A 22,223-nucleotide genomic window follows, 5' to 3' on the forward strand; every position below is an offset into this window, starting at 1 on the left:
GGGTGCCCACTATCCCCACTCCTATTAAACATAGTCCTGGAATTCCTAGCCAGAGCAATTAGGCAAGAAGAAGAAATAAAAAGAATACAAATAAGTAAAGAAACTGTGAAAATATCCCTACTTTCAGATGATATGATCCTATACCAAAAAGACCCAAAAAACTCCTAGACACCATAAACAGCTATAGCAAGGTGGCAGGATACAAAATCAAATTACAAAAATTATGAGCTTTTCTATACACCAACAATGAACAAACTGAGAAGGAATATATGGAAACAATTCCATTTACAGTAGCCTCAAAAAAAATCAAATACCTAAGAGTAAACTTAACAAAGGATGCAAATGACCTCTGCAAGGAGAACGACAAACCCCTGAAGAAAGAGATAGAGGAAGACTACAGAAGATAGAAAGATCTCCCATGCTCATGGACTGGTAGAATCAACATAGTAAAAATGGCTATTCTATCAAAAGCAATCTACATGTTTAATGCAATTCTCATCAAAATCCCAATGACTTTCATCACAGAGATAGAAAAATCTACCCTAAAGTTCATTTGGAATGCGAGAGACCAAGAACAGCCAAGGCAATAAATACTCAGCAAAAAGAACAATGCTGGAGGTTTTACAATACCCAACTTCAAACTACATTACAAAGCAATAGCAATAAAAACAGTATGGTACTTACAAAAAAACAGACAGAGTAGAGAACCTGGATATGAATCCACACAACTATATCCACCTTATTTTTGATAATGGTGCCAAAAATATACAATGGAGAAAAGACAGCCTCTTCAACAAATCTTGCTGGGAAAAGTGGTTACCTGTCTACAAGAAACTGAAACTAGATCCATGTTTATCACTCTGTACTACTATCAACTCAAAATGGATCAAGGACCTTAATATCAGACCCCAAACTCTGAAGTTAGTACTGGAAGGAGAGGAAACACTCTGGAAATAACAGGTATAGGCAAGGACTTCCTCAATAGAACCCCAGCAGCTTAGTAACGAAGAGAAAGAATGGACAAATGGGATTACATAAAATTAAAAGGCTTCTGCACAACAAAAGAAATGGTCTCTAAACTGAAGAGACCACCCACAGAGTAGGAGAAAATATTTGCCAGCTATACATCAAAGGACTGAAAACCAGAATATACAGCGAACTTAAGAAACTAAACTCTCCCAAAATCAATGAACCAATAAAGAAATGGGCAACTGAACTAAACAGAACTTTCTCAAAAGAAGAAATTCAAATGGCCAAAAACCACAGGAAAAAATGCTCACCATCTCTAGCCATAAAGGAAATGCAGATCAAACCACACTAAGATTCCACCTCACCCCTGTTAAAATAGCCATCATCAAAACACCACCTACCACAGGTGTTGGTGAGGATGTGGGGAAAAAGGAACCCTCATACTGCTGGTGGGAATGCAAGCTGGTGCAACCACTCTGGAAAAAAATTTGAAGGCTTCTTAAAAATCTAAACATAGATCTGCCATATGATCCAGCAATCCCACTCCTGGAAATATACCCAAAAGTATGCTACACAGGCTACTCCAAAGGCACCTGCACACCCATATTTATTGCAGCACTATTCACAATAGCCAAGTTATGGAAACAACGAAGATGCCCCACTATTGATGAATGGATTAAGAAAATATGGTATTTATACACAATGGAATTCTACTCAGTCATGAAGAAGAATGAAGTCTTATTCGCAAGCAAATGGAAGGAACTGAAGAACATCATTCTGAGTAAGGTTAGCCAGGCTCAGAAGACCAAAAATCGTATGTTCTCCCTCATATGCGGACTTTAGATCTAGGGCAAATACACCAATGTTGTTGGACTTGGGTCACATGACAAGGGGAGAACACATACTGGAGGTATGAGAATAGGTAGAAAACCCAAAACATGAAAGCATTTGATGTCCCCACTCCAGAGGAACTAATACAGACACCTTAAAGCGACAGAGGTCAATACGAGAAGGGGATCAGGAACCAGTGTAAAGATCAGTTAGAGATGAATCAACTTGGGTTGTAACACATTTGTACATGGAAGCAATGCTAGGAATCTCTCTGTATAGCTATCCTTAACTAGCAAAAACGCTTTGTCTTTCTTATTATTCTTATGTCTTCTCTTCAACAAAATTAGAGATAAGAGCAGAACAGGTTCTGCCTGGAAGCAAGGGGGTTGGGTGGCAGAGGGAAGAAATGACCCAAACAATGTATGCACATGTGAATAAATGAATAAAAAAAATCCTGAATGCCACTTATTTAAATATTACATATGAACTAAGAATGACTTTTACATTTTATAAATGGTTGAGGGAAAATTAAAATGAGAACGCAATTTGTGACACGTAAAAATCCAACCTAACTCAAATTTCAGTGTCTGAAGATAGAATTATATTGGAACACTCATTCCTAAGTTATTGTCTAAGGCTACTTTTGTGCTAAAATAGCACAGCTGAGTAGTTGCAAAGCTTAAAATACTATCATCTGGCCCTTTAAAGAAAGAGTTTAAAAAAAAAAAGAGTTTGCAAACCACTACTCTAGAGGAAAAAGATTAATGAAGGCAAAAATGGAAACTGACTTAGAATCACGGGGGGTTGGAGAACACAAGAGGAGAAGGACTGGAGGTGACAGGATGACTGATGCAGGTCATGGGGAAGCCAGACAGGAAAACTTAGAAAAAGGCAGATCAACAGTGTCCTTGGATCTTGGCCCTGAGATAAATACCAGGAAAGGAAAATGTCTATTAAGGAAAATTTCAGTGGGGGCAATTCATTGAGCCACGATTGGGTCTTATGAGAAAACCTGGGACCAATATGAGATAATATAAAACTTGATCCCAAAGTCACAAAAGAAATAGAAATGAAATCCAGATTTTTTTTAATGAAAGAGGAAAGAAAGACCCACACAGATAGAGAAAGAGACAGACAGAAAGATAGAAGAAGGGAGGAAAGAAAGAAAGAAAAAAAGAATGCTAAAAAGTCACTAAACTAAAACAATAGAAACATACTTCCTACAATGTTGGATGCAGGAGAGGATTTCCTGAGCAAGACCAGAAGCCTAGATAGAAGTCAGGAAACAAAAGACTAACAAATTAAAAAGTTAAATTTAACCACATACAAATTGATAGCCATCACACAGCAAAGCACATCATGATCAGAGATAAACCAACAGAAAAAATATTTGCAACATATAACAACTACCAAACAAAAATCCTCCATTAATTATTAATTAATTAAAAGCAATCAATTTGGAAGAAACAGGGCTATGAAAAGGAACAGAGTATTCAAAAAAAGAATTATATGTGGCCACGGACCTTATAATAAGATTCTCAGCTTACTAGTAGTCAAATTAAAACAAAAATAAGGTATTCTTACCTAGGACATATTTTGGAGATTTATACAATTAATTTCATTTTCATACAATATGAAGGATAAAAAGTAACAAAGTAAAGGCTTTTTGTTCCCTAGAAAAAAAAATAGCAACCCTTAAAATCGCCCGTAGGCTAGACATGACTCCAGATGGGACAAGACAGCTGAACTACATGGTGTTTCAGATGCTTTAGTGACTGTGTGGCACAGCTTCTAAGAAAAAGCAAAAGGTCTGGTTAATTGCTTCTGAACAGGGTTCCTTCCTTGAGGAAGAGCATAGGATAGAAGAGTAGAAACCCTAAATAGTGACTCTGAGGAAAGTTAGCCCTGGTAAAATCTGCTCATAAAACTCACTCTTGTGTTTAATTTTCTTCGTTATTCATTTCTATGTTTTCATTGAAACAATATCACTTTAATGATCACAAAAAAATGTTTAATTAAAATGAATCAGGGTTAAATTAATAGAATAAACTTGAGGAAAAAAAATTAACCAGGAAACTATGATGTAACATAAAAACTAAGTTTCCTAGCTAATTTTTCAATTTATTAAAATTAGCAAGATAATATTTACATAAACACAAATTCCTTCAGTCAGTCAAGTAGGATTTCCTGGTACACTGTTGCTGGCTTTCAAGAGAAAACAAAGAAATTGCTGACTCTGCTTTTAAAGAAATCTTACAGTACTGGCGAAAGCATCATAAAACTGGAGAGCTGAGGACGTCAAACTAAGTGCTCTGTGAATTCAATAAAGCTGTGTTCTCTTTCCTTCCTTTATGAAAATTATTTCCATACCAGCTTGCCAGTTCATCTATGATAAAAGTTCCTACTCTCCTACTCCCTGACCACAGAATAAATTTATACAGCAGAGGTGCTCTGACATAATACATTGAGTTTTTCTTTTTTTTTTTTTCTGTGTAAAGCTATTTGACCTACATAACAATTTCCAAAACAACAGTTACTGGATTAATTCTATGTCTGATTTCTATTCAAAACATTCTTAAGCCTATTTACCTAATCAGACTGTACAGATAGAAAATTTTTCCTTTTGTTCCTTCCCCTCCATAGAAAAAGGCCAAATAAATAACGCCATCAGAACAACTCAATCCTACTACTTTGAGGTGTTCAGAATAGAATTAGTCCAGATAATTGTGTAAGAACATTATTCCTGGGCTTGGACTGTTTTCCTCCAGCCCCTCCCACATGGGTGTTCTCTGCTCTTTCTTCTACTTTCCTTTTCTTTCTTAATAAAGCTGTTGCTAAAAAAAAACAAAAAAAAAGAAGAAGAACATTATTCTTCAGGTTATAAAAGACTGGCTTTTTAACTACAAATATCTGCTTGTGACTCCTGTGACCAATGGATAGGAAAACTCATTTTTAATGATAAATATACCAGATTTTCCTCTGGACAATAAATCCTTCCATCTCCAATAATGATACTTCATGTATATCTAATGCTTACTGCATGCCAGGCACTGGCCTTTTAGATTTCTATGTATTAGCTCATTCAATTTTCTTTACACCTTCATGGTGTATTTTCCCCAGTTTACAGATAAGAAAACTGAGGTCACAAGTCAAATAATTTGCCCAACCTTACACCACTTCTAGATGGTATAGTTTGACTACAGAATGGACATTCTGCTGTACTAAAGCCTCTTGGGACATTTTCAGTTAACGACAGAAGGTATGTCTAACAGGGACTATCTACACATGTTCATTATCATTTTCCTCTTAAAATTAACTTTCTCTTCTGACTTTTCTGTTTCTGTTAGCCCTATAGTTGCATTTATTACTAACACTTAGCCATCTTATAAACAATGCAACATAAAAGAAAAAGTCCTAAATTAAGAGAGACTTCAGATTTGTCTCTGCTTCCCACTAACAGTTTGGCTTCAGGGGCTAATCTATGACTCCCACATCTGTAAATAAAATATAATTCCTGTTCAATAATCCCACAGTCATCTGTTTTTTGCTGTAAAGTTTATAAAAGAAACAATGAAATAAAGGAGCATAGAAAAAAATTTTAAGTAGGTTATACCAGAAGAATTTTTATTCTGATCACTTACTATTGTTCTATATATAACTTTATAGCAGAAAAAAGGAAGGGAAGGAGGGAGAGAGGGAGGAAGAAAGGAAAGAAGAATGGAGGGAAGGAAGGAAGGAGGAAGGAAGGAGGAAAGAAATGAAAAACAGTTAAGGGGGAAAAAAGTATCTAATATTTTTTTAAAACCCTATGTAAATCATGGCACATCAACACAATGAAATGTGATGTCATAGTTTCAGGCTATGCTTTTAAGAGTTCTGAAAGGGGAAATGCTTTAATGGTAAGTATGCACAAGGAACTTTAAAATGTCTCCACCTGAAGCTTCACTGGCTGCATATGCATTTTCTAGTTATCTAATTTTCTAACATCTGGCTGCCTCCTTTACTTCTCCTCATCTTTCTTCAAGTTCTGGGTTAATCAAATGTAAGAATCTTAAGTACAATAACTTCTTTTGCACTTAGAAAGCTTGTCCTACCACAATATACAGACACCATTAAAAGATGAGGGTCAACAAAGAGAGCATCTCACAAAAAAATTTTAACCACCACTCCAGGAAGGCATGATGTAGTTTTCCTCAGGGAATTCAACACAGTAAGAAACATGCTTAAGAATAAATCATAAATTGAGACAAGCAGCAATTATGCTGACTGCTATCAGCCATGTTCCATTAAAAAACTATTTCATCTGAAGTTACTTAGCCTATAAATAAGCAAAGCAAATTATATAAGAAGAGATATTGTAGAACATTGCTTTAATGCAAATTTATGAAAGAACTATAAATCAAGTTAAAGAAGATAAATGAATAATGTCACCTCAGAGCATCAGAATGCTTATATTGAAAACAAACCTCTGGATTATTGGCTGATACAAAGGCTTGTAAAGAATATATGCTTCTTTGTTGTTATGGTTTGGAAAAGAGTCCCCCAACTACTTGTGTTAAATGCTTGGTCCCCAGCCTGTGGCACTATTAGGAGGTGGTGAAACAATTAAAAAGTATGTCCTAGGGCTGAGTGTGTGACTAAAGTGGTAGAGTGCCTGTCTGGCAAACACAAAGCCTTGTGTTCACATCCCAATACTGCCAAGAAAATTTAAATACATAAACAATAAAAGAGATAGGTCCGAGTGGGAGGTCTTAGGTCATTGGAACCTCTCAAAAGGGGACTGAGGAACCTGCTATCTTCCTCTTCTTTTTTCTCTTCATGTCCCAGCCATGAGGCAGGCCGGTTGCTCCACCATGCTCTCCCTGCCATGATGCTTTGCCTCACCACAGGCCTAAAAGCAAAGAGGCCAACTGACCATGGACTGAAACCTCTAAAACTGTAAGCCAAAATAAATCTTTCCTCTTTAAGTTGACTATCTCAGGTATCTTGCTACAGAAAGCTGACTAGTACATTTTATGTGGTCTTACTTGCTTTGTTGAATTCCTAGAGGAAAACTACATCATGATTAATGAGTCCTTATAATCAGTTTTCCAAACATAAATCCCCTTACAGAAAGATAGCAATGAACTAATACTTTAAAAAGACACTAACACCTCATTTAACCCAGCTGTATGTTCAACATTAATAGTCTTTCTTATGATTCATCTCTATCTTCTCTCTGTGCAATGGAGTATTGTCAACATAGTCTTTAAGAGTCACCTATACAAGTGAAAAAGTCTTCATCTCTCATGAAAGAACTTTATACTGCAACATGAATTTTTAGAATCACCTGGGTAACTGCAAATGTAATTAATACACAATGCATCATTTAAATTTTATATATAATCTTCTAAACAACAAAAGCTTGCTTTTTCTCCACAGAAATATATTAATAAAAAATGACTTACAGTTTAAACTTAGAATAATCCTTCCTGAAACTGGTAATATTAACAAGCTATTACTGTATTCTTGAAATTCTTAATATTTTTGGCAAAGACATAGGTTTCTTAGTAACTAACATGAAAATCAATTAGCAACCACTGAAGACACATAATTGATAACTCAGTGAATATAGACATACACATTAGAGTGTTTTTAAAATATAAAAATCATGCAGCTAACTAATAAAAGTGCTGAATAGAGGAGTGGTGTTTGATGATCTCAACACCAAATGTTCAGTATACTTTGAATGTTTAATAACATCTTTTAAATAAACTGTTCCTAATTAGACTGACTGAACTTGACAGCCAACATATATTGTATACATACTGTGTGTGCTAACTAAACCCTATAAATTAGGAAATATGCTATAGATGAGAAAGCTGTTAATAGAGATGTCTTTATTATTTTTATTATTTTTTTAACTCCAAAACAAGGACTGGATCGAGGTCGTTGTAAGTTCAAACCATGTCCACAACCTTATGCCATGCTGACTCCAATACCAGTACATGAAAACTTTGATAAAAGCATTCTTGAAAGAATGAAGACCAAGAAGAGGCCAAGATGGCAAATTGCTGAGAGACGCCAGAACACCACACTCTCATAAGCCTGAAAGATAATGTTAGGTTCATGGCAGCAAGAGGAGGTGGTCTGAGTAGCTTGCTAAATAAGAGGTTGCCAATATATAGGCAGACCACATCTACAATGACCATCCTTTGAATAAGCCTTTTAAAGTGCAAATCTAACCTAGGTGAACAGGAGCCACCAGTAACTTGCTGTGCCTCCAAGAGAACTACTGGAAAGAGCAGTTGTGACTTTTTTCTTACCAGAGTAACCTCCAGTTCAGAAACCATGAAAGATCCTAAAAATCAACACACAGGGTTGTGAGCCCTATAAGAGCCTGGGAAATTCCAGACTGCAGAGAAAGCGAACAATTGCTGCCTGCCACCCTCAGCACCAGCCAGATTCCCACTGATCTGAGTCCCTTCCATACCAGAGAGTGGTGCCTACAACCATTCAGGTCGGTGAACAAAAACCATACAAAACATAGCAAACAACCAATCCAGCCAGAACATAGAAATAAAGTCAAGGGAAAGATATCAGGCAACTAAAACTCTCAACTGACTAATCGACAACACATGAGCAAATCTCAAAATATCAGAATGAGAAATTTAAAAAGGCAGGGGAATATGACTCTTCAAAAGGTCAACAACCACCCAATAGAGAATCTGGTGGATAGTGAAGGAGATGAAAACTCAGATTCAGAGTTCAAAAGAATGATGATAAGAATGTTTAATGAGTTTAAAGACAACACGAAAACAAGGCAATAAATTCCAAGAGAATATGGATAAAAAGCTCAAAAGGCATAGAAACAGCTAAATGACCTCAAAGAGGACATAAACGAACATAAATCCATGTAGCAACAGCCACCTGATTTTTGACAAAAGTGCACAAAATGTACAATAGAGAAAAAACAACCTCTTTAATGAATGTTGCTGAGAAAACTGGATATTGGCACGTGGAAGACTAAAACTAGATTCATATCTTTCATCCTGTACAAATATCAAATCAAAGTGGATCAAGGACCTTAATTTAAGGCCTAAAATTTTGAACCTAGTCCAGGAAAGAGTAGGAACACACTGCGATATATAGGCAAAGGCAATAACTTCCTAAATGGAACACCAAATGGCTCAGCAACTAAGAGAAAGAATGACAAATGGACTACCTGAAACTAAAAACCTTTTGTCCAGCAAAGAAAACAGGCACAGACTGAAGAGACAGCCCACAGAATGGGAGAAAGTCTTTGCCAGCTATATGTCTGACAAGTGGTTAATAACCAAGCATTTATGAAGAGCTCAAAAAACTAAACTCCTAATGAATCAATGAATCAATGAAGAAGTGGGCAAATGAACTGAACAGAAATTTTTCAAAGAAAGTACAAATGGCCAAAAAACACATGAGGAACTGCTCAACATCCCTGGCCATAAAGGAAATGCAAATAAAACCACATTAAGATTCCCCCTCACTCCTGTTGGAACAGCAACCACCAAGAACACAAACAACAATAAATGCTGGTGAGGATAAAAAGGAATCCTTATGCACTGTTGTTAGAATGTAAATTAGTACAACCACTATAGAAAACAGTATGAGGTTCCTCAAAAAACTAAAATTAGAACTACCACATGATTCAGCAATACCACTCCTAAGCATATATCTGAAAGAATGCAAGTCAGGATACAATAAAGACACTTGCACACCCATGTTTACTACAGCATTATTCAAACTATGAAACAGCCTAGGTGCCCTACCTACAACTGATGAATGGATCAACACTCAGGGGTCAGGTAAAAGGTTATTTGGACAAAATGATATGTGCATAGGGAAGCTCTCATTGCAAGGGGCCTCCCACAAAGGACTAAATGGAGTATTTTTTAAATTTGAAGTTAAAATAGTAGCTTTTAAAAGACCCTTAATATAATTTTAGATTAACTTTTAGTCTTGCTATGCCAGTGTTCAGCATCACAAAAGGAAGGGATTAGGAAATATGAAGTTATAACAGCAGTCCAATAGTTACTACTAAGACCACATGGGATGCTGATTTTCACACTGCTCTCTTTGTTGCATAGCTTTCATTTCCACTTCTTACATGGAAATTACTTGCTGCATACATTAGTAAAACATCCTCTGTTTTAAGCATGCACCTAACAAATAAGGAAGCAAGTTCAAAAGTTGAGGCATTATTTGGGAGTTAAGGAGTTAAGCTTCAGTTATAAGCTAACAGATTAAGTTGATGTGATTCACAGTGCTGATCATTACCTGGGAACAATATAAAAAGTAGTAAAAGCTTCTTAGTGACATAAAATCACTCTTCTTCAGACACAGGTTGGGTAAACTTACATAGTTCTCTTCTGGTAGCCTGCAGCCTACAGTACAAAGATCAAAAGGTAGTTTTTTTCTACATGTTCAAGGAAATGTGAAACTTAAACAAACAGCACCTGCCTTTGGGTATGGAAAAAAATAGATTCAAAACTTAAACAAAATAAGAGCAGTAAAAACAAACCTGAGGCCCAGCTGCCTGCAGCTTCATTTGCATCTGCATCATCCCATTGGTTGTCACAGATGGTCCCCCACTGGCCAGCATGGTACAGCTCCACTCGATCTTCACACCAGCTGCTCCCACCAGCAAGGTGAATGACAGGCAATGCTGGACCTGTGCAGTGGTAAATTTAAAACAGGTTAAACCTGGTTTTGCATCAACCCCTAATATTTATTAAGCCAAACAAGTGGTATGAACATACACATGTATATCTAATATATATTACGGTACTGCAAATCAAATTATTTTCATACAAAAAGCCCTTCAGAGGAAATAGGCTAAATTCACTTTTCTACAACAACCTCAGAAACTAGAAAAGATTTGCAAAAAACTGCAGATTACTGGAAACATGATTAATGTTTTACAGTGGTGTAGTACACGCATTGATTTTTTATTTTATTTAAAGCAACTTGGGCATTACCAACATATTATTTATTTATATACCTATTTGGTAGGACTGGGTTTTAAATTCAAGGCTTTGCACGTATAACACAGGTGCTCTATCACTTAAGCCACACCTCCAGTCCATTTTTCTCTGGTTATTTTGGAAATGGGGTCTCAGGAACTATTTGTCCAAGTTGGCCTCGACCCAAGATCCTTCCAATCTAGTCTCCCAAGTTGCTAGGATTATAGGCATGAGCCATCAGTGCCCAGGAACCAAATATGTAATTATTAAGAATGGTACTTGTGTCTATAACCTAGCTATTTACAGTACAGAATTATTTTTATATTTGTAGAAACCAAGACAAAATTACCATTGAAGTCATTACAACAAGTTGGTGGATATTATGGCCTGGATTTCTGAAATACAATATTGAAAATTCTTTTGGGCATGAATCAGTTCAAATTCATTTCCTCTGTTAAAGAACCACCAGTGATGGCTACGCTCCCATAGTCTGCAGTGGTCTGATCCAGCCCTTGTCAGTCCCCAAACTTCTCTGTCTCCATGCTGGACTACAACATCCTCAGCCTTCTGTCCCCACAATTCTTCACATTGGTTCTCACCTCAGAGTCCTGTTCTTGCTGTGCTTCTGCTTGAAATAAAGTCCCACAGATGCTGACACAGTTGCCTTCTCCGCATGTGGTGCTTAACTCTGAAAGGTCTCTTCTCAGTAGGCCTGACCTGATTGCCTTAGCTAAATCTGAACTTCCTAAGGCACTTCCCACCATATTGCCTAATTCTGTCTTCCTCACAGTATTTACTTTATCTAAAACTGTCACTCATTATTTGCATGAAATTATCCCTCTTGGCTAGAATAGACAAAAATACTGCCTATCCTTCTTACCTTTGTATTTCAGGCACCTAGAATACAGAAGGCATGTAATAAGCATTTGTTGACTAGCTGATTTGGCAAGTGATGCTAAAAACCTACAAGGATACCTCAAACAAGGAAAAATAATACACAAGGTCTATGCATTCAATTCAGGTTAACAAACAGATGTTAACCATCTTCAGATATAAGGTGTTGCAATGAACACCCCTAGGTCACTCTAGGTGTACTAGACAGAGCCTGTCCTCAAGAAGTTTATTGCCTAAGGATGTGGATTAAATGAGTAAAGATAGGAGACTATCAAAACAAAACAAAACAAACAAACAAAAAAAACTGCTGTAGTTTAGAAACAAAGGAGCTTATAGTAGTTGGAGGTCATTAGGGAATCCCTTGGAAAAAGATGGACAGGGGGATTTTGGAAGTCAGAGAGGAGGAAGTGTGTTCCAGCAAAATGAATAGTTTGAACAAAAGAATAGAACCAATCTGGGTACTGGTGTCCCACGCCTATAATCCTAGCTATTTGGGAGGCAGAGATCAGAAGGATCTCTGCCCAGACAAATAGTTCGCAAGACCCTATCTCAAAAATACCCAACACAAAAAAGGGTCGGTGGAGTGGTTCAAACAGTAGAAAGCCTGCATAGAAAACATGAGCCCCTGAGTTCAAATCCCAGTGCTACCAAAAAAAAAAAAAAAAAAAAGAAGAAGCAAAAGTTGAACATGTTTGGGAAACAATAAGGCAGCCTGATTTTGCTGGACTAAAGGATGTAATATGGTAAAAATGAACAGGTTGGGTCGTGCATATTTTGCTAATCATTTACCCATATGAAATATGCTTCTAATTCTCCACAGTGTGAGTGGTTGTCAGTAAGTGACATCTGGATATTCATAGTTAAATTTAAATATCATATTTAAGTATTACAACAGAAATTCAAATGGATAAATATTTGCATATACTTACATACTGATATTTATACTATAGTTTACTTATATAACTCATGCTTACAATTTGTAAAAGGATAAAAACGGACTTGAGGTATATGACTGAATGATGACACACAATTCTCGTTATGATGTTTATATATGATGTGTATATTTCCTTTAAAATTTGGAATATACAGAAAAATGATAGAAAATGTATTTTTTCTTTCTTTTTCTTCACAATGGTAATCTTGGAGATAATAAAAAAATTTGTTTGAGAGGAAATTTCAAATCACCTAGAACTTAAAGCCTTTTTGACATATTACCTTTCATTTTACAATTATGTCATACTTTATTTTAAAACATGTTCTTTTTCCTGGTTGTTAAAATGTAGAAAACATAGAAAACCACAAGGATAAAACTGAGATAGTATACTCATTTTCTTAACAAACACACAAAAAATGTTTGAAAGGAAATTTAGTAAAGGAATTGACTCATATTTTACTTTATAGATAAATAAAACTCTCCACGTTTTCATTTACATTGCTGCTAGTTCCTATGTCCAACCCTTGTACACGCTCTACCTCCTAAGTACTGGGAAAGCTACAAGATGACAAGATGACAAGACACTAAGTATAGTTCCCAAATTAAAAAAATGTATTAAAGTTCTGTCACTGTGCCCTAAGACAAATTCTTACATGGTCTCTGTTTGTCTTGTGGTGGGAGCTTTTTTTATACCATCCCACTCCCACCTTCCAGATAACTGTGCTCAAACAAAAACCACTTCCTGAGCTGCCCACTAGCATGTCAAGTCCTGGGACATCTGGTCATGCTGCTGTCTCCATGGAAAATACAAAATGCAGCACTGTAAGATGTGATAACCTCGGACTGTGGTCTATAACAATAACTGTGCTCCCCAGAAAAACCCATGTACCAACTTAAAGAATAGCTGTTCATTCCTCTGCATATGTTTATATGAACATATAAATAAATATTTTGTACTTAAACCATACTGTTAATTACCACACACCTAGTAAGGAGTCTATAAGAAGCTAACAATCCATTTTTAGGGAATGTTACAATCAAAGAACACTGATACATGATCATACTCTGTTACATAAAGTTGTATTTTGTATTTGGCTTCAAGATAACGATTTCTCATTTTGTTTCCATTATGATTTCCCATTTCCAAAACAAGTGTTACTTATCCAGTATGAAATATTTCTGTAACAAAACTTACTATTTGAAAACCAAATAAAATTCAAAGAGTTAGATGCACTCATGTTGAAGACTGTCTTTCTTCTTTTTTTCCATACTGGTTATTGAACCCAGGGTCTCACACATGATAGGCAAGTGCACTACCACTGAACTGCACCTCCTGTCCTGAAGATTATGTCATTGAATGATGAAATATGATGATTTAAATTTATTTCTGCACTTAAACTCATTAAGGGAATGATTTAACTAGAGCACTTTTATCATTTGGAATCATGAAACTAAAACAAAAGAATTTTTTGATCCATGGCAAAAGCTACACATGACAGCAGCTGCCATCTCCTGAGGACACAACCTGCCCTGCCAGATGTCTTCTTCACAAAGCAATATATTTTCTTCATCTCCTTGGCAACAGATATTGCTCCAATAAATGGAAATAAGGGCCCATCCAGAAAACAGGGCTTATTTTACTATTCTTTTTCTTCTGGAAATACAGATTTATCAAGTGTAAGCAAAATTTTTTGACCAGAGTATTTGGATTTTTAAAGATGGGAGAAATCAATAAAGATGGATGGGAAGGAAGGAATGGAAAAAGCACTAGATTATATAAATTTCAAGGGAATAAAAACATCAGATTAGAATTGGATTGATTAAATAGTAACTTTGTGATCAATCTTGAATAGATATTTGTATGAGCTTTCACTATATAAGACTGATCTGGAAGAAAATGATGAAGTTATTGGTGTAAAAGGGGAGTCTGTGTGGTTTTGTACAAGAAGTGTGTCACCAGGGCCAGTGAGGCTTGGATGCTGGTCTGGACTCAGCTAACAATCACACTGAGCTGTAAGTCCCTCTAAGGCTGTGTCTCCTAATGTGTAAAAAGAGAAGTCAGCATGGTTGAAGACTTTTTCCTACTCCAATATTTTGGATTACCCTTTTCAAATGGATTATTATTACATCCAAGAACAGTAATACATAGAGAAGACCCATTAGCATTTAAAAATATCTTTTATATAGAATTGTGCTGGCAAGACTGTGACACTGATTAATAAAATAATAACATGCAGATGGGATCCTCTTTTAGCTCTTCTATTCCACATATTTTTATAGGTAAACTCTGATGTGTACAAATTGATATTAAATGTTAAAAAGATTCCAAAATTATATGATTAATATGGTAATCTCTATAATTGTCTACCTCTACAGCTTTCATCAAGCAAACAGTGAACATTTGGGAGCTATCCAAAATAAGAATGTATCTTCACAGCACCATAGCTGTGCAATTATTGTGCAATTCTTGTATATAAAAACAATAGTCACCAGAAGATGATATAAGCAATCAGATGGACTTACTTGAAGTTTATGTTTGCTGGATGATAGTTCAGAGCCTGTGGTCAGTCAAAAGACTGGTAACTACAACTATGCTATCGTTCTTGTTCTCTTTGTGTCTCATAGGATATTGTATTCTTTTCTGATTTTCAGGGTAGAGAAAGCACATGTGGGTATGTACATAAGGAAGTCACTGACACCCAACATACAAATTTATTACATTGGCTGGCCCTCAAAGGAGAATGCCTCAAATAAGCATTCTTTAAGGCTTGCCCACCCACCATTGACTGTTTGTAGGATGAAATATTCACTGATGAAATCAGCAATGAACATTTACAAGCACCATACACTTCATAGGCCCTGACCTCCCTTACTCTTTCACTACTTTTTACCAACTCCCATTAAAGAAAAATAATTAATTTTAATATAGTAAATTAACCTTATTTGCTGCTCTAATAGAACCTAAAGTCTGAACAAATCTTAGGCCTTCAAGATTTGTCTTTATTAAGAACTCAATCTCCATCTTCCCAGTGGGGAGACAGAAGGAATTTGGCAAATTGAAGTTCAACCTCTTCACTTGAATCATCATTCTACCTATTAACACTCATTGATTATTAATCCAAAATATTTGCAAGCTGCAAAGCCTTTTCCAGCTTTTAGACCTGTACTTTTCATAATAAGATAGCTTCCATGCTTTCTGAAAACAAAGGCCAAGAAAAACACATGATATGTGTACTTAAGAAAAACATAAGATGCAAAAAAGGAACAATAAGAAGAACAAGAATAAAACCTTTTATTCCAAAATGGAGCCTTCTGCTCCTGGAAAAATCCTATGGTGAAAAACATAAAAATGTTGGAACTGGTGGGAGTAAGTAAATAGTGGTCCATTTTACAGTACTAGGATTTGAACTCAGGGCCTCATGCTTGCTAGGCAGGAGCTCTTGAGCCACTCCACTAGCCAATTCTTTTGTGAGTGTGTGTGTGTGTGTGTGTGTGTGTGTGTGTGTGTGTGTGTTTGTGTGTGTGTGTGTGTGTGCGCGTGTGCACGCGTGTGTGTTGGGTATTTTCAAGATAGGGTCTGGAAAACTATTTTCCCAGGGCTGGCTTCGAACCACAATCTTCCTGATCTTTGCCTCCTGAGAAGCTAGCATCAAGGATGTGAGCCTCCAGCTACCAGCTACACTGGTTCATTTTAAAGACAGTGCATATAACCCAGGTACCATGGCTCAAACCTACAATCCTAGCTACTGGGGAGGCTGACAGAAGGAGTCACCTCCCACAGGACCTTCTCACTGCAGGAACCTAAGTCCTGGACATAACCCTTTACTCATCAGGTGATGACAGCACAGGAAACATTGTCTCTTTCACATACCAAGAAATGGGATTTGTGGGAGGCTGAAAGTAGAAAGCTAAAAGCAAATGATAGCAACTAAGAACTGCACAGATATCATAATTCACAGAGTAAATGACTTGCTTCCTAGGCCTAAACAATTATTTTGTTAAAAACAATGATCAAAAGATTCTTTAAGGTTTTGCCCATGACAATCAGCCCATTTCCTAGTTCACCAGAGGTGGTAATGTGTGAAGTACATTTGTGTGTGGGGAAAAATTGGTTTCTTCCATTTGGGGACCTCTCTTTCCAGCTCTTTTGTGAAAAGAGAGAATGAGCAAAGTAACAATAAGGAAGGAAGAATGGCTGCCTAGAACACACCTAATATTTATGGTACGGCCTATTGCTCTATAAACCTACACAGCATGTTACTGTTCTGAATACTGTAAGCAACTGTAACATGGTAGTATTTGTGCATCTCAGCAGATTAACATGAGAAAGGCAAAATGAAATTACTAGGTGAGAGGGATTTTTCAGTTCCATTATAATCTTAAGGGACCACCATCTCATATGTGGACAAAAATGTCATCAAGCAGTACACAACTGTCTTAGCAAACTGATTGGGTCAGATGTGGGTGAACTCACACCAATTGCAGCTATTGACAAGTAACTGATACATCAGGATCATCCTGGGGGCTGTTATAGACTGTGCCCCAACCTTCATCTCCCCTGTGCCTTCAAACTCACTTTTTTTTATTTTATTATTTTGATGTGTGGGGGTACATTATGGCATTTACACAAGTTCTTAACAATGTACCAAATATATCATACATGAATTCACCTCCTCTACCATTCTCCTTCAGCCCCAACCCCCCACTCCCCATTCCTGGAATAGTTTCAGCAGGTATCATTTTTGCATTTACATACATATCTACATATTTTTTGCACCATATTCACCCTCCTACCCCCATTTCCAAACACCTCCCCGCTTCCACTGGTGCCAGTCCCTCCTTCCCCCCAGCAGGGCTTGTTCCACCCTCTTGTTTTCTGATTTTATAGAAGAAAAAAGATAAAACAAAAAACATGACATTTTAGCTTATTTGAGATAAAGGTAGCTACACAGGAAGTTTCCTTGTGATATTTTCACATATGTATGTATTATAACCCCAAATGGTTTATCTCCTTTTATTTTCTTCATTCTACCTTAATCCCTTTCTCGTGGTAGTTTCAGTCAGATTATTTTTATAGTCATTCTTGTATAGTATCCTTGAACCCTATTCAAGTTCTTAGTTTCCATACCTTCCCATGCATGATCTCCCCTTAGTGTGGCCAGTGTTTCACAATATTGCTGCATTTGTGTTAGGTCTATATTACACATATTAGAGAGAACCTGCAGCTTTTGGCCTTCTGAGTCTCGCTAACTTCATGTTAGATAATGTTTTCCAGTTCCATCCATTTACCTGCAAATAACAAAATTTCATTCTTCTTTATGGCTAAGTAAAATTCCATTGCATATAAACACCACATTTTCTTAATCATTCTTCAGTAGTGGGGCATCTTGGCTGCTTCCATAGCTTAACTATTGTGAATAGCGCTGCACTAAACATGGGTGTACAGTGCTTTTGTTGTAAACTGACTCACAATCCTTCAGGTGTATCCCTAGAAATGGTGTTGCTGTATCTTATGGCAGGTCTTTTTTTAGATTTTTAAGAAGCATCCATATTGTGTTCCATAGTGGTTGTACTAGCTTACACTCCCACCAGCAGTGTAAGAGGGTTCCTTTCTCCCTGCACCCCGCATCCTCGCCAACATTTGTTGTCGTTTGTGTTCTTGATAGTAGCTATTCTAACAGGAATGAGGTGGAATCTTAGTGTGGTTTTGATCTGCATTGCCTTTATGGCCAGGGATGTTGAGCATATCTTCATGTGTTTTTTAGCCATTTGGTCTTCCTTTGAAAAGACTCTGTCCAATTCATTTGCCCATTACTTCTTTGGGTCATTGATTTTTGGGGGAGTATAGTTTTTTTGAGCTCCCTGTATATTCTGGTTATCAATCCCTTGGTAGATGTATAGATAGCAAAGATTTTTCTCCCATTCTGTGGATGGCCTCTTCAATTTAGAAACCATTTCTTATGTTGTGCAGAAGCTTTGTAATTTCATGTAGTATCATTTGTCCATCCTTTCTCTTAGTTGCTGAGCCACTTGAGTTCTATTGAGGAAGTCCTTGCTTGTGTCTACTGCTTCCAATGTATTCCCTGCTCTTTCCTGTACTAGCTTCAAGGTTTCAGGTCTTGTATTAAGGTCTTTAATCCACTTTGAGTTGACACTTGTACAAGATGATAAACATGGATCTAGTTTCAGTTTTCTGCAAGCAGATATCCAGTTTTCCCAGCAACATTTATTGGAGGCTGTATTTTCTCTATCCTTTGTTTTTGGCAACTTTGTCAAAAATTAGGTGGGTGTAGTTGCATGGATTTATATTCTGTCCCACTGGTCTTCATATCTGTTTTTGTGCCAGTACCATGTTTTTTTTTTTTTATTGCTATGGCTCTGTGGTATAGTTTGAAGATGGGTATTGTGTGATACCTCCAGCATTACTCTTTTTGCTCAGTATTGCCTTAGCTATTTGATGTCTTTGGTGCTTCCAGAAACCTATAGGGTTGATTTTTCTATCTTTGTGATGAGTGTCATTGGGATTTTGATGGGAATTGCATTAAACGTGTAGACTGCTTTTGGTAAAATAGCCATTTTTACTATGTTGACTTCACCAATCCATGAGCATGGGAGATCTTTTCATATTCTGAAGTTTTCTTCAATTTCTTTCTTCAGTGGTTTGTAGTTCTTATAGATGTCATTCACATCTTTTGTTAAGTTTATTCCTAGGTATTTGATTTTTTGGAAGCAATTGTAAATGGAATTATTTTCCTATATTCTTTCTCAAACTGTTCTTTGTTGGTGTATAGAAAGGCTACTGATTTTTGTAAGTTGACTTTGTGTCCTGCTACTTTGCTGAAGCTGTTTATGGTGTCTAGGAGTTTTTTTGGTGGAATTTTTCAGGTCTTTTAGGTAGAAGATCATGTCATCTGCAAAGAGGGATAGTTTGAGTTCTTCCTTACCTATTTGCATTCTTTTTATTTCTTCTTCCTGTCTTATTGTTCTGGCTAGGAATTCTAAAACTATGTTGAATAGGAGTAGAGAGAGTGGGCACATTTGTCTCATTCCTGACTTTAGGGAAGATGGTTTCAGTTTTTCCCCACTAAGTATGATGTTGGCTATAGGTTTGTCATATATATCCTTTATTATGTTTCATTCCTAGTTTCATTGGAACTTTTATCATGAAATGGTATTGATTTTTACCAAAGGCTTTCTCTACATCTATTGAGATGATCAAATGGTTTTTGTCTTTGCTTCTGTTAATATGATGTATTACATTTATCAAACTCACTTTTCCCACCACAAAGTCATAATACCCCTAAAGTAGAAAAGAATCCCAAGCCCTATAACAGCACATAGTTAAGTGAACATACTAAGCCAGTCCTGGGTTCACCTGATTTTTACCCTAAGTGGAAAGGCATTCAGTAGGGCTGATTCAGCCTCCCGTGTGTGCACAGTATGCTTCTTTCTTCAAATGAGGATTGAGCACACTGTATTTTTTTAAATTAACAACCTGAGATCAGTGCTAATTATATTTTCTCTCTCCTTCTCTCTTTTCTTCTTTTTGATGGTTCTGGGATTGAACTTAGGGCCTTGTGCATATTAGGCAAACACTTACCACTGAGCTACATCCCTAACCCTTATACTTTCTCTTTTTATCTAGGCACAGAGTCCAATTATAATTTTTAAAGAGAGACAGCAGAAGAGAATGACTAGTATCAGATCTTGCAGTCAAATATTAGATTACATCACATATGAAGTTCTTATTATATATTACCTTCCATCTTCACATGAGGTCATCCATAAGAAACAGAAACAAAGTTAGATGCTCTTGCTTATAAATCAGCTGTAATTAGCTACATTATATCTTCCTTCTATTTGATTTGTTCATCCACTAGAGAACAATAAGTACATTTTCCAATTTTAACCTCAAACAATAATCATAAAAATTCTAAAGTATATGTCCAGAATTTCAAAAAGATGCTAGTTTTGAAAACATTGCCTAATATTAGTCTTAAGATAATAGCCACTCAGCAGTGTGGTTTGTTATAATTGAATAACCCTGGAAATTCAAGTCCTCTTACATATGACTCCACTGAGCTGTCCCACAGTCCACGATCTGAGTCATTCTTTTTAGTCTTTAAAAAGTCAAAATTTGAATTCAAGCACCCCTAGCAAGAAAACACTAAGTTTTGTTCTGACTTTAAGTGTTAATCAAGACCCTGCGTTCCTCTTCTCACTCTTCTCTGTGAGACTGGTTGCACAGCTAGCATTGGAACATAACAATTGAGTATTTAATCAGAGATTGACTCTATCTCAAACTTAAAATTTCATAAAATTCTGCTGAAAAACATCCATGGTGTCCTTTATTTCATAGGTAAAGAATTTAAGAAATCAAGAAAAAAATAAGTCTTGCAAAAAATTCTGATGTAATTTGCACATTTCAAAATTATTATGTAAGGCTTTATGATAATTTTCCAAAAGTATTCTGTTCATATATTACCCATTCATTTAATTTGTACTGGCTTACCCACCCACCATATTATTTTCAATATCATCATCATTAAAAAATTTAAGCATTTAAAAAAAAATCACATTTCTCATGACAAAGTCCAACTGAATTCCAACAAAAGGCAATAATAAATGGAGGTAAACACTGCACTGCCAATTCCTGATTATTCAGGAGAGAACATGGGCCTGGATCATTCATAGGACAGATCATCTCAAAAGCACACATTTTAAACTTTGTAAAGTCTGACTAAGCCACAGCAGACCCTGCCTAGCACAGTCAAACGTGTCAAGTGCAGAATGTGTTTAAAATGCAGAATGTCTGAAGAGCTCAAATGAACTTTAACAGATTTTTAAATCACACAACCTCTTTTGCAGAGACCACAAAATATTATGGCTATCACAAACACCAGTTTATTTTTTTAATCGACAGTTCATTTGTTCACCTCAGACTTTACTGAAAATGATATTTAAATTAATCTCTTATCCTCTTTATTCATTCCCCACCACTACCAAATTACATGTCAAAGGATTGGAAGAAAGTTCTAGCAGCAAAAACAAACTAGAATTCTACTTATGCATGTCAAGACATTTAAGTGCTTAGGCATTTAAAATAGTGCTAAAACCAAAAACCTATCAAGAAAAAATGATGTGCACATATCATTCAAATGAGTGAGGCACCTAGAGATGAGGAGAAAACACCAGTACAATGATGACCGTGACATTCTATGGCAATGATAGAGCTGGAAATGTTTCCAAGACAACTATCAGCTGCACCATCTTTTTGCAAATGCTCCAAACATACTGTGAAAGCCTGGATTCATTTAGCTGCATCTGCTGTGTGGCAAGAACTGTGGGGTATCAGCCAATTTTCTTTAAAAAAATGAATACAAATATTTGTGATTCTGAAAAGGTAATTTGCATGTCAATGACTAGTGAATTCTCTGTCAGATTACACTCCCAGCACAGGACCAGCCAACTCCCCCACTACACACACACACACACAGACACACACACACACACACACACACACACACACACACACACCTTCCTAGCAGTGCCCCTCTACAGATGGCTTTTTCCCTTGAGAGCCACAAAAATTTCTAGTGTTCCAAGCAAACCAT

General features: G+C 36.4%; 1 pseudogene; it reads right to left on the reverse strand.

The window, feature by feature from the left end:
* The window catches only part of LOC141424980 (neurotrypsin-like), a 71,876-nt pseudogene that overhangs the window by 40,461 nt on the left and 9,192 nt on the right, over positions 1 to 22,223 (reverse strand).

The sequence above is a fragment of the Castor canadensis genome, chromosome 1, assembly GCF_047511655.1.
Source record: "Castor canadensis chromosome 1, mCasCan1.hap1v2, whole genome shotgun sequence".
NCBI lineage: Eukaryota > Metazoa > Chordata > Mammalia > Rodentia > Castoridae > Castor > Castor canadensis.